The sequence below is a fragment of the Monodelphis domestica genome, chromosome 6 (assembly GCF_027887165.1).
Source record: "Monodelphis domestica isolate mMonDom1 chromosome 6, mMonDom1.pri, whole genome shotgun sequence".
NCBI classification, from domain to species: Eukaryota; Metazoa; Chordata; class Mammalia; order Didelphimorphia; family Didelphidae; genus Monodelphis; species Monodelphis domestica.
Genome location: NC_077232.1, coordinates 277381671 through 277396939, shown reverse-complemented (window position 1 = coordinate 277396939; position 15269 = coordinate 277381671). Strand labels below are relative to the sequence as shown.

General features: G+C 37.0%; 1 long non-coding RNA gene across 2 annotated transcripts in view; it reads left to right on the top strand.

Moving 5' to 3' along the window:
• The first annotated feature begins 3087 nt into the window (after positions 1-3087).
• Positions 3088-15269, top strand: part of LOC103104358 (uncharacterized) — a 32334-nt gene continuing 20152 nt past the window's right edge. The window contains exons 1-3 of one of the 2 annotated variants that reach the window (XR_468416.3): positions 3088-3167; positions 7778-7926; positions 13691-13998. This is a non-coding gene — a long non-coding RNA (uncharacterized LOC103104358). The other variant, XR_468415.3, reaches the window with a different exon arrangement.

Here is a 15269-nt window from a genome sequence, read left to right as displayed (position 1 = left end):
GGAACAGCACTATAGGCACTGTAGGCACACACACACACACACAAATAGTTCCAGTAGCTTCCTTTTTACTACTAAAATATTTCTAAGCCCTATATTCTCAATGCTCCCCTCAAAGAAATCAAAGATGAATTCCTTTGGTATTCTATAAAATCCTCAATTTTAACCACTGATTAAACTGATTAAATCCAGCAAACATTTATGAGTTCTTCTTGGTGTAAAAGGCACCATGGAAGATAGATGAATAAAATGAAGTTCCTGCCTTTAAAAAAGTTTAAAATCTAGTTGGAGGGAAGGGAAAAAGGAAATATTAAGTACAGCATATGTGCCAGGCACTGTGCTAAGTGTGCTTTACAAGTGTATCTTATTTAATCCCTACAACAACCCTGTGAGGTAGGTGCTATTACTATTCCCATTTTTTTCAGTTGAGGAAACTAAGCCAGATAGCAATCAAATAACTTGTTTAGTGTCACATAGCTAGTGGCCGTGGCTAAATTAGGACTCAGGTCTTCTTGACTGTAGACCCAGTGTTTTATTGAGTCATGTCCAACTCTTTGTAACCCCATTTGGAGTTTTCTAGGCAAAAATATTGGAGCTACTTCCTTCTCCATCACCCAGAGCTAGAGGCTTTGAAAAATACAAAAAGCTATTGGGAACAGATGAAAGGTTGCTCGTAGGTAGAGAAGAACAGGAAAACCTTAATGAAGGAGATGGATGGGTATTTTTAAAAAACTTGCAGAATTGGCAACATAGCGGAAAGGGTATATGTTTTGGATGGAAAAGACACCATAGGCATAATCAGGAAATAACTCACATATTTATAGCATTTTAAGATTTACAAAGAGCCTTCCTCACAGCCCCATGAAATAGGTAGTGAACATAGAATGATCTTGTCTAAAAGAAGAGGAAAGTGAGACTCCAATTCAATGACTTGACTTGGGTCACACAGCTGATGTATGAGAAATGGGTCTCAAGTCTAGCCAGACCTTTCTCACTTCAAATCCTCTGCTTCTACCATAATGCTTTCTCTGTAGAGGATTTTCAGGGAATAGTGCATAGACTGGCTTGGATACTTCATGTTCTGTATCTCTCTAGTGGACCCATCATGCATATTATATGTTGTTGCTTGTCCTTTGTTTTCAAAGAGGAATAATGACATGACTGGTGATGTTTTGACTTGTACATCAAATGAATTTCAGTAAGACAGTGTTGCACAAAGTCATTTAGTCTCCCTCCCTCTTCTAGAGTTGTCAAAGCCCAGTGTCAATGAAAATCTGGATGACTGACAATGACCCAGAATGCAGTGGGTGACCATAATGTCTTTGATGTCTACCAAGCTCTTAGAGTTCCATAGCTCTTGCTTAATATTTGGCATTCTTCCAGAATTTAAGCCTCATAAAACAAGGGATGGTGTCTTATCTAAATCAAACTTTATATCTCCTCCAGTCTCTAGCAGAGAACTTTGCAGGTAGCAGACAGTTAGTACTGTAATTATGTGTTCAATGTAATATTACTTAATGTTATAGTGATCAGACTGGCTCCCACTGCCTGATGGTCAGGTGTATTATATTCCTCCTCTCCCCTAGAGTTATCTAATACCTCTAAGGGGGTTTTAGTGTACCTAGGGCCTGCCACTGGCTCAAGCCCCAATCATTGATGTTTCCTCAATTCTAAGAGTTCTCTGCACTCAAGTTTCATTTAACCACTTAACAATCAAAGGAATGCTTACTTGAAAGATATATAACAAACATACAAATGTATGATCCCAACACCTAAGGGCATAATCCTACCCTGAACCACTTTGGGGAGGTAAAAGGAGATTTGGTTCATAGCTTAGCTTAGTCATTGTTAAGCACAGTCCCACTAAGTTCCAAGTCTAAAATTCTAGTTGGGCTTGAATCTCAAACATCCTGGCTTCTCAAGGCTTCCCTGATGGGGGTGGCTCTATAGATGGCTTGGAATCTTGCTTCCATGGTCATTATTATTCAAGTCTAGGTCTGGTGGGTATTTCAGCCATCCATACCAAGAACTAAAAGGACAAACAAATAAAACAAAACCCTGTATCCCCAAGCCCATTTCTCAGGACCACAAGGTAAAATGATAAAGTAGCCCTTTTCCTCTACTCAGTCGGTTCATGGAGTCTACATTGTGGATGAACATGACCTTCACTCCCTCTGGACTCCAGGAGTAAGAAAGAGCAAGACTCTAACAGTTTTAAAGGTGTAACCTGTTCTGATTACATAACCAATTGAAAGAGGCTACTCCCACCTGTAAGGTATATGAATTCAGAATGTCATCTCCCAGAAGCAGGGTGATCTGGGCATGTGCAGAAAAGTCACTATTACACTAAATAAGGGAAATAATGGAAAATAAATCTGCCATAGTAGATTACCACCATATTGTAAAGGGCCTTGGAAACCACCCTAAGCAATTTGGGCTTTATTGTCAATAATGGAAAATAACACAAGGAATTTGGACAGAAGAATAATGGAATCAAAGTTGTGATTTAAGCCTATTACTCTTGCTTCAATGGTAGAATGAATTGTATTGATAAGAATAGTTAGGAGCCTCCTATAATAATCTATTCAAGATGCAATGAGGTCCTGAACTAGAATTATCATGGGGTGGAAATAAAAGGAAGGATGTAAGAGACATAGTGAAGGTAGATTTTACAGATCTTGCAACTTGAACTGGATTCCAGAGAATGATGAAAATGGAGGAATCAAACATGAATTTTTGCTTTATAAGCTGCTGATAGAAAGAAGCTGACCAAAATATTTAGCAGGCATTTCATTTTTTAATATTCTTCCATAGTCACATGATTCACGTTCTCTCCTTCCCCTCTTCCCTCCCCCTTCTCGGTTCTAGCAGGAATTTAAAAAGAAAGAAGAGTTATACATTCAGAGCTAAAAATTTAGATGTGGAAGTCATCTAGTTGATACTTGGGTTGATACTTGAAACCATGGAACCTGATGAGATAACAAGAAAGAAGAAAAAAGGATTGAATATAGATCCTAAGGGGACACGTACAAAGAGTGAAATAGAAAGAATATTCAGACATGCAAGAATTCTAAAGTACTATGACAAAGACAATTGCAGAGGAGAGAATTTCAGAGGAACAAGGAATTTGTTCCTTTCAAATATGGTAGAGAGCACAAGGAACTAAAAAGGTAATATGATTTGACATTTAGGAGTTCATTAGTGTTCCTTCAAGAGGAATTCTTTAATTCATTAAAGTGATGAATAACTTTCATCTATTTTATATATGCCAATTTCTTTACATGTCTTCTCTTCTGGAATAGAAGCTCTTTGCAGGTAGGAAATATGTTTTAGTCTTTGTATGCTCAGTGTTTAGTACAATGTCCAAAACACAGTCAAAATGCCTAATAAATCATTATTATTGAGTGAACGCAGAAGCCAGATTCTAAGAGGTTGAAATGGATGAGTGGTGAGAAGTTGATAGTTGAGAAATTTTTTTCAGAAATGTTTTTGGGTGATAAGAAGGCCATAGCATGATCAAGGGAAAGTTTGGTTTTTTTGGATGAGGACACCTGAACATGTGTGTATCCTGAGAAAGATCTAATGGAAAGAGAGAAATTAAAGCTGTAAGAGAGAGGAGATAATTCTTGGGGTAACATTTTAAAGGGTTGGAGAAGGGATAGGATAAAGAATAAGATATATTTCTTCCTCTCCAATGACAGGCAAGAAATGAAGAATGACTGAAGTTAATAGTTAACATTTATATATTGCTTTAAAAAGTTTGCAAAGAGCTTTACAAATATCTCTTTTCATCTTCATATCAACCCTTGGAAGTAGATGCTATTATTATTATTCCCATTTTACATCCAGGGAAATTGATGCATACAGGAGTTAAATGACTTGTCCAGGGTCACACAGCTAAAGTTTCTGAGGCAAGATCTGAAGTCAGATCTTCCTGACTGTAGGTCTAGGGTTCTATCCACAACAACTGTTCAAAGCAAGATTATGGAATGATTGCTATACAAGGGGAGTAACTCTCAGTGTTTCTTTCCTTAATCCTCTAAGGAGTTGCTTTGAGAGTCTCAGAGATCAGGTCAGTGCAGGAGAAACCACAAAGAGGGGGGAACATCTCTGGAAATGGCAGAAAGGATGGAGATCACTGTAGAAACAGCTGCAATGATGAGGTCTCCAATGACAGACTCCAGGGCCAAGATTGGTGTCTGCATAGTTCTGACTATAAACCCTTAAGGTCAAGGACCCTGTTATATGTATCTCTGTATTTTCTCCTCAACCTAGCATAATTCTCTTTAATCAACATTTAATCGTATTGAATGGAGAGCCCTAAGAGGGAAAATAAGTGACTACAAAACCAGTGGGTATAACAGGAATCTGAGCCCTTTGACTTAATTTTTGTAATGTTGAAAAATTAATATTATACTAAATGTAATATGCTAAATGTAATATGTAGAAATTGGTTTGGAAATATAATAGTTTAAAAAAAGATTGTTGTGGTTGCCATTTATAAAATAATTAATCCTTAAGTCATGAGGATGATAGTGGCTTTTAACAATTTAATTTTAATATAAATATAGTCTAAGAAAGAAATAAGGAGGGAAGGAAATAGAAAAATATTTCCTAGCTTACCATCCTAATCTTACCAGCCCACGAGAGTGTCTTCCATCTTAGCCACCAACACCAAATCACAGAAAACCCCCAACCAAAGAACTACAGAGACGCCCTTCCTCTCCTCTACAATCTCATTCCAATATCCTCCCTCTCTACATCAGTTCCTTTCCCTGTGCACTGGTCTACTGCATCTCAGGAGCCAAAGTCCCTGTTTGGAGCATTCCAGCCACTCTAATGGGCTGGCTTGGATGAGCAGCAACTTCACGACTATGGGAGGAAGGGGTTCCCTTTACACACTTTTTTTTTGTTAACTAAAAGGAAGGAGTCATTAGGATTTTTATTCATCTCACTAGACTCTCCCTCATACAAAGTCACTGATACATGTGTTGGGAACGTGCCTATGTATGTGCCTGTGTAATAGGAAGCTACATTACAGGGGGAGGAGGAAACTCAGTCTAAGAGACTTTATTCAGACCAGATTTTTGACATTCTGAGTTTTTATTCCCTTCCTGAATTCCATCTTGTGAATTTGAGTTCCTGTATACCTCCTTCTGTCCTGCATCTCTTTCTTCCTGCTTTATCTACTAACTTGAATGAATTCAACTAACCAATCTCTCACATGATTTGGCTTTATTCCCTGTACCACATTTCTTCAGCAGTACCTCCATGTATTTAATAACATTAGACTAATAATCTAATATCTGATTCCAGCTATACTGACTGGTTTTGTTGGCACCTACCTCCCCTCTTTCCCATTCTACCTTGACAATACTTTTTGTTTCTATCTCTTTTTCTTTAGACACATGATGACTCATTCTTTTTTGCTTGGAATATTGAACTTTAGCTTCTTGACTGGCCTTTCTGCTTCTAGTCCCTTCTTTCTCTAATCCACCCTTTACACATTTGTTGTTATTATTTAGTTATTTTGCAGTTGTTTCTTTGTGGGGTCTCTTTTTGACCCCATTTGGGGTTTTCTTGCCAAAGATATGAGTGTTTTCCCACCTTCTGCAGCTCATTTTACAGATGAGAAAACTGAAGCCAAAAGAAAGTGACTGCTTCAGGGTCACATAGTTACCAAGTGTCTGAGACCAGATTTAAATTCACAAAGATGAATCTTCCTGACTCTAGGCCCAGCACTCTATCCAACATACTCCCTAGCTGCCTGACCTTCAAATATTTACCAAAATTCTCTCTCTCTCTCTCTCTCTCTCTCTCTCTCTCTCTCTATATATATATATATATATATATATATATATATATATATACACACACACATATATATCATGTCTGACCATGCCATTTCTATGTTCCATAAACTTATGTCTCCCTTCTGCCTCAAGGATCAAATACAACTTTTCTTCTTGGAATTTAAAGCCCTTAACAATCTTACTCTTGACGATGAGTATTTTGTGCAGAGTCCTAAAGCTGAGTGAGATGATAAATGTGGGCAAACATAACCCTTACTTCTCATGGAATTTATATCTTAGTAAGTAGATATGACACAATCATACATAATATACTCAATAATAGAGCAATCTGCCATCGTGGGTACTTTCCATTGACTCAAATCTTTCTACTTAGTTCACAGTTTTCAAGAGCTGATATGTTCAAAACATTTATCAAATAAGTAATCTTATAAAATAATTAGAGATCGATTCATAAGACAGGTACATGGCAACACTATATATGAGGTTGTCAAGTGTAGGGAAGAGAGTAGAAAGGTATGGAAAACCTGAATATTGCCCCCATATAATCAACAACTTCAACCATATCTTTTCTATATTGGTGTATTAGGTGTAGTCACAGTCTCTTGAAATGATTGATAACCTGCCCGGCTCCATTGCACACTCACACAGTTAGCACCTTAATTCCTGCCCTCATCACCTTTCATCTTGATTATTTTAATAGACTCCTAATTAGTCCTCCCTACCTCCAACCTCTTCCTATCCCAGTTCATGCTAAGCCCTGCCACCAAAATAATTTTCCTTAAGCTCAAATATTATCATGTGATTCCAACTCATTCAACTCTAGTGACTTTCTAGTGTCTCTAGGATAAGATAGGAACTCTTCCGTTTTAAAGCCTTCACAACCTTGTCTCATTCTATGTGGTCTAGTCATATTGGATGTGACTGTCCACATACCTAGAATACACTGTCTCCTTACCTCCTTCTTAAAGCATCCTTCTCTTCCTTTAATAGAAGGGACAGCTAGATGGCTCAGATGACTGAGAGCCAGGTACAGATATTGGAGGTCCCATGTTCAAATCTGTCCTTAGACACTTCCTAGCTGTGCCACTTAACCTGAGCAAGTTAATTAATCCCCATTGCCTAGCCCTTAATGCTCTTCTGCCTTGGAACCAGTATACATTCTAAGATTGAAAGGAAGGACTTAAAAAAAAAAAGACATAGTTCTATTTTTTTCCATTTGAATAAGTTTATTTAGTCAATTTAGATAATTATTCCTTGGTTACAATAATCACATTATTTCCCTCCCTCCTCTCCACCCACCCTTCCTGCAGCCAACGTGCAATTTCATTGGGTATTACTTGTGTCTTTGATTAGAACCTATTTCCATGTTGTTGTTTGCACTAGGATGTTCATTTAGAGTCTACATCCCCAACCATATCCCTTTGACCCATGTATTCAAGCAGTTGTTTTTCTTCTGTGTTTTTACTCCCATAAAAAAGATGTAGTTCCAACATCATCTTTAACATGAAGCTCAACTGTGAGTGTCCTACTCAACCACCTTGTGTTGAATGACTTTATATTTATATAGGGTATCCCCAAAGTTTTCAACTGTACTAAGGCTTTGGGGATACCCTATATTTATTTGTCTTATATTTATGTTGTGTATATTCATGTAAGTGTTGGCAATAAAGTATTATTTCATTCTTTGTAACCGTTTTTCTAGTACGTGGCATATAGTACATGAGTACTTGTTCATTGATTAATGTATTATTGAAGGTAGAACTTCTACAGATTTTTCTAAGAAAGACCAGAATATACTTTCTCTCCTTTGCCTCTATTAAATTCATCCAGTCAGATCATGTGTTTAATCCTCCCAAGTTAAAAAGTAGCTTTCTCTCCTTTATTTAGTCAAATCCATTTTTACTCTTTTATTTTTCTTTTCTTTCCTTGTTTCATTTCCCCACCACTCCCACCTACCTGACCGGAAGACAAAATAAAAACTAAAAGGACGAGCCAGGGCAGGAAAATGCCAGCTGGAGATCAGTTGAGCAAGGCTGCCAAACCACACATGAGGAGGTGGAAGAGAAGGGCTGTTTATTCTGGGAATTGGGCAGAAATTTCACTGTCTGCATAAACGGTAAGTGAGTACAGGAAAAACAAAGAGAAGCATACTGCAAATATACAGAGTGTAATTTAAGGCCACTAACTAGTTCTCCATTCATAGAGACATGGCCAAGTTTGGGACCAACTGTCCATCAAAATGTCCCTCGTCTGGGTCCCTTTTCCTCATGGTACAGCATTCAACTGAAGGATAATAGATGGTAATATAGCTAATTAGTCAAGATGATTAAACTAATAATCGAATCCCAACAAGCCCATGTGTTTTCTGGGCTAAGTAAGATAATATGGTTAGAGACTGGATCTGTGATTTCATTGTCATAGGGCAGCTCCCAGGAATAAACCTCCCTCCACCAATACAGAACACCTCTTACTCTGTATCTTCTATCCTTAGAAGGTTGCCTGGAAGCATTGAGAAGATAGGAGACTTGCAGAGAATCACAGACCCTTACTATTGGCCAGGCACTGTTCTAAGCACTGGGGGTTAAAAGAAAGATAAAAGACAGATTCTTCTCTCAAAGAATCTAATAGACTCACTTGAATTAATTAATTAGTTAATTAATATTAATACTAATATTAAGTCTAATAGACAAGACAACATGCAAACAACTATGGACAAAACATGCTATAGATAAGCTATATTAGAGATAATCAAGGGAATAAACAGCATGGGGAAATGCCCAGATTTGAGATTGAGTTCTGTGTTTTAAAAAATTGCCAATAATATTGGATTAAAGAGTAGGTAGAGGGACAGAGCTGATGTGTATCATAGGCAGAACTTGAACATAGATCTTTTTGACCCCAAGGACAGACCTCTATCAACTACAATATGCTGCCTTTTGTTTAAAATACATATTGTAAAAACACATATTTCTTTATTGAAGCTTCATCTATATAAAGCCAGAAGAGTTGGCAAGAAGGGAGTTTTGTCTGGAGTCATAAGGACAGAGCGGCTAGGAATAGAATCCTAGTTTTTGAGTTGGCATAGATTTAGAAATCCTCTAGTCCAACACCCAAATCATACAGATGATGAATCGAAGACCAGAGATGTTAAGTGATTATTTGTTTAAAGTCACACATGTAGTTAAGTAGCATAACTTGGATCTTTAAAGGTTGATATTCACTGTGGGTTTCTCAGGCTTCCTTCTAGGCTATTTTCTTTTCTGCCTGGCTACAGAAGCCATAACCAGTCTCTAAATCAGAAATAGTTAATGGAATGATTCAAGGGCATGGCTTGGAGCTCCAAATATCCTGATATGGGGTAACCCATCAGCCATTGCCACCTTTTCCTTTCCATCTTGATGAATTTGATTTAATCATAGCTGCTTGATATTATTCATGGGTGCTCTCCTCTACCACACTGCAGAGTGTCTCCATGACTTCTCTGTCCTCTGACTTGATTGTCAAGAAGACAGGATATATGCTTTGCTGCCTTCAATATCTGTCCTCTCCTGCCCCCCCCCCCCCGAGCTATGTTCTTTCTCAGAGTATGATAATAAAAATAATTTTTTAAAATAATGATAAAAATAATAATTTGCCACTGTATTGTATGTGACAATCTCCTTCTCTTTGGTTTTTTTCTTACAGTTCCTACAATTGAATTGTGAGTTAACTGAGTCATAATTCTGACCACCATTACCTGTTCCCTCATACTCATCCCTGTCAATCCCATCTCTTCATTACTCTTCTATTGAGTTCCTTGGAATTTCACGTTTCACTATTAACATACCTCCCTTAATATTAGACCTGTGCCCTTTGCTGGAAGTGCCTCTGTATATATATTACATATTTACTCATATATGTCCATGTTGTACCTCATAAAAGAATGGAAGTTCCTTGAGGGCTAACAGTGTGCTAATAACTTGATCTTAATTGTAGTGTGTGAGTGTATGTATGTATGTGGCAAAATTGCTACAAATTTGAAGATTCATGAGCTATGGGAAAACTGGAAGTATTTAGGAAGTGTGACAATCTAGTTTCCAAACCCTTACTGAATTAGCTTCAGCCTTTCTTCTGTAAATTCACATGTGGTTTTAAAAGAAATTTTAAGTCATAGGATGCTTATTTATTATATTTTTAAAATAATTTCATTTTTTATTCTGAACTTAAAGATATTATACAAAATATTTCCATGCAAGTTAAAAAGAAAATTAGACATTAAATGGAATTTTGATTTTAAAATATGTAACAAATTCAATACTCAATAACTTTCAAAGCTGTCATGCTTTTCTGTGTGTGTGATTCATTCTTGGTTTTTTTCTGTTCTCTACTGTACTTAATTTTTTTCAATGAACTTTTCTTTATGTCCATTTTTTTTTGTTTGACTACTCTATCATTTGGCTCCTCCTCCCTTCTCATGCCTTTACCTTCCACCCCCAATTAAAAAGAAAAAACAAAAGAAAAAACAAAATAAAACCCTTGTAATAAATATGAGTCACTATGCAAATTCACCTCCAATATTCATGGTGTCTGAAAATGTTATGTCTTGAACCTAAAGTGAGTATCCTGTTCCATCAGTCTTCTGGAATTATGGTTGGCCATAACACCTCAAAAGCCCACCTTTCTTCCAAACTCCCCTATTTTTACCCATAATTCCACCATTCTTGTCTCTCAGGTTTATCAAATACTAATGTATCCAGTCTATAAATCATAGTCTTCCTCAATTTTCAGGGACTTTTTTTTTTGACATAGTAATTATTACAATATAAAGTGTGGATTTAGTTTTGCTAATGTTTTACCTGGGCAGCATAGTAGAGAAAAATCTGGACTTGGTTGGGAACAGTAAGACCTGGATTAAATCCAATTTCTAATACATATTGGCTGTGAAATGTCACAAAATTTAGCCTAACATTGCCCACTAGTTTCCTCTCCTCCCCAACCTTTCCTAAGGGTTGGATTGGAGTTCTTCAGCCATGCCATGGAAATATGGATTGAATTCTCTGGGAGGTGGGATTAGGGGTAGGGAAGGAATCTTTTTCTCTCTCCTGGTACCTGATTAGGATAGAATGCTGATTTCTATGTCACAATACTGGGCCTGGGGACTTACACCATACCTTTCATAAAACAAACTTTGCATTAGTGTTGATACTGAGGTATACTTATCCAGGTAGGATCTGAAGGCATTCCTGCACCATGAGAGAACTTTCCCTGGCTTGGCACATAGTAGGATCTTAATAAATAAATACTTGTTAACTTGATATGATCTCACTTTTCTCCTTCCATTGGCAAGTATCCCCAGGAATAGTGCTCCAAGGAATTTGCTCTTAGGGACAATCTTCTTTCCCAAATATATTCCCCAGAGTCTTGAGGTGCCCCAGGCACAAACATTTCTAGTTATATATCTGCAACTATGTAAATCTGCCTCATATGTGGCATTTTGCCTAATAAATCAAGACCAAATTAAATTTTGAAAATTTAAATTTAAAAATGAATTAAAAATTAGACTAAATTAATGAAAAATAATTCCAACTTATTGTTTTTTTATCCTAAGAAAATATGCTATGTAACTGAATTTGTGAAAGAAAGAAAATGAATGGAAAAGACTGGATTTGAAAAGCTGTCTCAGAAAAAGATTAAATTGAATCCTACTGCCATCGGGGGATGGGATGGAACATTCCAGCCAAGTTAAAGCTAGAACAGTTGAGAACTGCTGGGTTCTTTTTCTCTCCTTGGCTTGAAGAGCGAAGGAATAAAACCCTTACTGAGAAGACAACAAATATCCATTAATCCTTTACTGAGAAACAGAAGACCCAGTTCATTCATCGGTGATATTTTTAGGATAGAGATTTGTTTCCTTAGGGGAAGGCAAGAGCCTATCCTGAAAAAGAAATATACCAACCATATCTCTGAGACAAGAAATACCAACATCTTGAGCTCACCAAGACATTAAAATAGTCTGGGACATCCCAGACTCCTGATTCAAACCCCTAAAACTATCTGTAGAAGGGAAATAGTCAGGGACTCCCTATTTCCTCTACCCTTGTTATACTCAGCCCTTCACCCAATAAATAGATATTTTTGATTCTACTGAAGACTTAATAATTTTCAATGTGCTAGAAGGGGAATTACAAAATACATCAACTAAGAAACAAGACTAAAGGGGATTTTCACTTATCCATTTACTCTAGTTAGACCTGACTCCATAGTCAAACAGCTCTGCCTGGGGAAGGGGAGGAACAAGTGGTACTACCCTTTATCTATTCCCACTTTCCCAAGTATCTGTCAACACTTTGGTTCGTTCTTGATTTCCCCACAAGTACAATTTGTAGTGAATTTTCTCTCTATTTTTGAACTAAAATTTCATCTATGGGTTGGAGAAATATGTGGTTGTTTCCTTAGCTTTCTGCTTTCTGTTAAGAGAATAACTTCAAGAAACCACATGAAAAATTGATTAACTTATATTTTTCTTTTTCTTCAAAAATATTTGAGTAACAATTTTTGCCACAGGGATGAAGTATAGGTATAAAATTGAAAGGACAAAGACAGAGAAGTAATATGGATGCTCAAAAGTGAAGAGGCTGATATTGGTCTTATTTTACCTATTCCTTCATTCACTGCTGCTTGACTCATTGCCCATATTCATTATATGTACTACAACAATGCTTCAAGATGATGCAAGTAGACAAGAAGATTTAAAGGGTTGGATAGGAGCAAGAAATGTTTGAAAATCAGCTCTCCAGAAAGAAAAAAGTACTTGTAACTTATTTTTAAAAGTTTAATTTGCAACACCAACACTTTCTCCATTATTCTTTTAAGTCTAATTTTTATTTTATTTTATTGGTTACAATAGTCACTTTATTTCCCTCCCTCCCCTCCACCCACCATTCCCGCAGCCGATGCACAATTTCACTGGGTATTACTTGTGTCCTTGATTAGAACCCATTTCAATGACTTTGTTTGCACTGGGATGTTCATTTATAGTCTTCATGCCCAACCATATCCCTTCAACCCATGTATTCAAGCAGTTGTTTTTCTTCGGTGTTTTTACTCCCACATTGTTTCCTCTGAATGTGGATAGTAGTTTCTCTCATAGATTCCTCTAAGTTGTTCAGGATCACTACATTGCCATTAATGGAGAAGTCCATTACAACCACAGTGTATCAGTCTCTGGGTACAATGTTTTCCTGGTTCTGCTCCTCTCACTCTGCATCAGTTCCTGGAGGTTGTTCCAATCCCCATGGAATTCCTCCACTTTATTATTCCTTTGAGCACAATAGTAGTCCATCACCAACATATACCACAATTTGTTCAGCCATTCCCCAATTGAAGGGCATCCCCTCATTTTCCAATTTTTTGTGACCACAAAGAGCGTAGCTATGAATATTTTTGTACATGTCTTTTTCCTTATTATCTCTTTGGAGCACAAACCCAGCAGTGCTATGGCTGGATCAAAGAGCAGACAGTCTTTTAGTGCCCTTTGGGCATAGTTCCAAATTGCCCTCCAGAATGGTTGGATCAGTTCACAGCTCCACAAACAATGGATTAATGTCCTGACTTTGCTGTCATGTTAGCCAATCTGCTAGGTGTGGGGTGATATCTCAGAGTTGTTTTGATTTGCATTTCTCTGATTATTAGGGATTTAGAGCACTTTTTCATGTGTTTATTAATAGTTTTGATTTCTTTAACTTAAAATTGCCTATTCATGTCCCTTGCCCATTTATCAATTGGAGAATGGCTTGATTTTTTGTACAATTGATTTAGTTCTTTATAAATTTGAGTAATTAGACCTTTGTCAGAGGTTTTTGTAATGAAGATTGTTTCCCAATTTGTTGCTTCCCTTCTAGTTTTGGATGCATTAGTTTTGTTTGTGTGTTCCTGGTTCCTGACTGATTTTACCAGTGGATCCTGATTGGAAGACCATGTCTTCAATTAAGACTGTATGATGGCGACTGGCATGCTTACCAGATGAAGGACCAGAGAAGAAGAAAGAGTTCTACAAGGAACATGAATGGACATGGAAGGACTTAACTTTGAACTTTGAAATCTTGGAACTTTTGGCCATGAGGATATGTAAGGATGCATCGTACATGTGAACATCACATAAATATGCATGTACATCCTACATAGCAAAGGAAGATATTTCATGGAATGGGTAGGTATACAATGTGCATAGTTGCATAACATAAAGACACACTGATGAAAATATTTGTGGAAATTCAAACAACTAAAGATATTTCTTTTCTGTATGAGTTTGCACAGAAATTTAGAATGATATACATATGTAAATCTGTACTAAATATATCCTATGGACACATGTACTTACTATTTAACTAACTTTCTAACGGTATTAGAGAAATTTATTAATAGTCTAACCACTAACAATATTAATAATCTAGTGAATTTAAGGCTTAAGGAAGTTGAGACATAGGAGTTCTGAAATATAGAAGTTAGATTGCATCATAATTGTAAGTTAGCATTTGTTAGTGATAGGACATTTTACTTAGTGAATTTATAGACATTAAGAAATAGGACATTTGCATATTCTTATGGAATTGTTAAGATCACTTGAACGTTAATTGACTTGTTGTGATGTAAAAAACTATGTTCGTGTAATTCCCTTACCTAAACCATTTTCCTATCCCACTCTTAGCTTAGCATTTAGATAGATAGAATACCTAAGATGAGTTAGGATTTTGTTATTTTGGGGGGATAAGGGTATATTTATAACAGAGTAGAATTGAGAATAGATAGATAGAATTATTATACAGGTAAGTATCATTGAAAAATGCAAGTTGCATTTTTTTTTGTCAAATAAAAAGGGGATTGTGGAAGAGAAATGAAGAAAGAGAGGATTTGCAAGACAACCCAGGCATTCAGACCAAGCTGGGGACTGGATCTGCAAAAATCAAGGTGAACATTCCAAAGGGAATGTTCCCAGTAGGAGGAGGCAGTTGAGCTGACCAGGGGGAGGAAGGGATTCTCTCTCGGGTTGACTGACTTTTTTCTGATCAAAGGAGGAAAGCCTGGATGAAGGGGGAAGAAGCTGAGAACTAATATTATTAGTTTCTGTCCCAGGATCGTTGAGGGGGGCTTCTGAAATTAGACTGAGAGACCTTGGTGGTTCTGTGGAGAAGAAAAGAAGAAAGAAGATTTTAAACAGTTGTCTGCCATCTCTCTGACTGTCCTAGAGTCACAGCTGTGACTGAACTGATTTCCCAAATTCCTCCTATCCCTTATTATAGTTTAGAGAAACCCTCATCCCTCTTTCCTTAATTCTCTATCCTGTTGTTTCCCAATAAACCCCTTACCTGAGAAAGAAAACAAGAGTATCTTCATAGGCCACTCAGGGTGGAGGGGTGAAGCCACAAGCTTCAAGAAGAAACTGGAGAAGCTGGAAGAAGGGAGGGGGTGGTGAGGGAGTGT